Below are 2,534 nucleotides of genomic sequence, written 5' to 3'. Positions count from 1 at the left end.
GACTTATTTCACTTAGAATCGTCGTACCTAAATCCACTCATCATGCTGCTACTAGCCTTATGACGTTGATTTCATGGCTGAGTGATATTCCATTGTACATAAGGACCACAACTTCTTTATCCATTTTTCTCTTTCCTGGGATATTTAAGGTGTAACCAAGTGGAGGTTCTTGTCAACAGAGCAGACCTAAATTTTGGGGTGCCTGTGTCTTGCTGATTTTTACTTTTCCCAATTTATACGCCCATGAGTGGATGTGCCCTATGCTCCCTAAGCTGAGTTTTGTAGATGTTTCAGGACACACCGTGCACTTCTCCAGAGTGGCTGTTGGCAATTTACATCCCGCCCATCAGCGTAGCCAGGCTCCCGTTTCCCCATGGCCTGTCCTGCATTTCTGGTTTTGACACTTTATTCAGCATGGCCCTTTTGACCGATGGGAAGCGAGACTTCTTTGTAGCGCTGATTTGCCTTTCCAGGTTGCTTGGTTGGCCAAAAAGGGCGTATGCGTTTTTTCCTGAATATATTCAGGAAAAAACGCATACGCCCGTTTTGGCCAAGGGCATCATTGTCGAGGTTTTGCCGCCTTTCCTGTGCTTTAAAGGCGATTCGAATCTCCCTCCTGAAATCTGTTTCCTGCAATTCTGCCTTGCTTTCAAATCCTCTTCGTTTCCTTCCATCAATAAATTTGTGGACGAGAGTCATCATTTATAAGTCTGCAGGTTTGTGAATTGCAGTGCCCCTGAGCTCCATTTTTCAACTCGCTTTCTTGGGCGCTGGCCGCAAAAGCGCAGGATTGCTTCAGGCCCTATTCTGGTCCCAGGCGGCATGCTGAGCCTGTGGTTAATTCTTCTTCTTGAGGGGAAAATAGAGTGACCTGTGCCTGTCCCAACACCTAGAGCTAGTCTCTCATTGGTTCCCCCTCTTCCCGTTCATCCTCAGGACAAATTGCAACCTGTACGGAACAGGAGGTTAAAGGTGCTGATTCTCCAAGGAGGGAGATTGCTAGTAAAGCGGCTGGAATGGCGAACCCAAGCACAAGGAGATGAGAAATGAGGTGCGTTTTAGAAACCTTTCCCGATCACACGGTGTACCATCTTCTGGGTTTCTCATGAATGTTTTCGATGTAGGAAGATGCCCTTGAACCTGGAGATTTGGGACCCATGGGATGGGTACCACGCAGTATTACTTTATAGGGTCTGCGTTTGGTCACCCAACCCCACCAAACCTCTCAGCCCCAAGAGTGTCCACCCTTATGTCTCAATCAGCTGTGGGTCTAGATATGGTCAATCCAGGTGGCATCACAGCCCCTGAACGACTTTTTAAGAATTTCTCTCTCTTTCACTGTCTTTGTTTCACGGGTTTTTAAAAGTAATTGATATTTATAATGGGGTTTACCTGCTTTTCACTCCTGTGTTTTTGCCGCTTTACACCCACTTGACTCACTTACAGAGAGATATCAATGCATAGGTTTTAAGATTCTTACTAGTCAGATATATTCGTGGGCGGTGAATAGGCGGTGTTGAGTCCAATTCATTGAGCAAGGAGTAGGTCTTGTCTATTACATATTGGGTTTATGGAACGGTATCTCAGATAATTTGAAACCCTTGTTTTATGAATCACCCCACCTCACCTTTCCCGTTAAGCAGCCATAGTGTGTTTTCTAAACGTGTGACTCTATTCTGTTTTGTAATTCAGTTCAAGGGTAGCGGTTTTTACATTCCCTCTATAAGTCATATCTTATGATAAGTGTCTTTTTCTGTGTGACTTATTTCACTTAGAATCGTCGTACCTAAATCCACTCATCATGCTGCTACTAGCCTTATGACGTTGATTTCATGGCTGAGTGATATTCCATTGTACATAAGGACCACAACTTCTTTATCCATTTTTCTCTTTCCTGGGATATTTAAGGTGTAACCAAGTGGAGGTTCTTGTCAACAGAGCAGACCTAAATTTTGGGGTGCCTGTGTCTTGCTGATTTTTAGTTTTCCCAATTTATACGCCCATGAGTGGATGTGCCCTATGCTCCCTAAGCTGAGTTTTGTAGATGTTTCAGGACACACCGTGCACTTCTCCAGAGTGGCTGTTGGCAATTTACATCCCGCCCATCAGCGTAGCCAGGCTCCCGTTTCTCCATGGCCTGTCCTGCATTTCTGGTTTTGACACTTTATTCAGCATGGCCCTTTTGACCGATGGGAAGCGAGACTTCTTTGTAGCGCTGATTTGCCTTTCCAGGTTGCTTGGTTGGCCAAAAAGGGCGTATGCGTTTTTTCCTGAATATATTCAGGAAAAAACGCATACGCCCTTTTTGGCCAAGGGCATCATTGTCGAGGTTTTGCCGCTTTTCCTGTGCTTTAAAGGCGATTCGAATCTCCCTCCTGAAATCTGTTTCCTGCAATTCTGCCTTGCTTTCAAATCCTCTTCGTTGCCTTCCCTCAATATATTTGTGGACTAGAGTCATCATTTATAAGTCTGCAGGTTTGTGAATTGCAGTGCCCCTGAGCGCCATTTTTCAACTCGCTTTCTTGGGCGCTGGC

This window comes from Balaenoptera physalus (assembly GCF_965194825.1).
Source record: "Balaenoptera physalus genome assembly, contig: HAP1_SCAFFOLD_738, whole genome shotgun sequence".
NCBI lineage: Eukaryota > Metazoa > Chordata > Mammalia > Artiodactyla > Balaenopteridae > Balaenoptera > Balaenoptera physalus.
Note: the sequence above shows the minus strand (reverse complement) of the source record.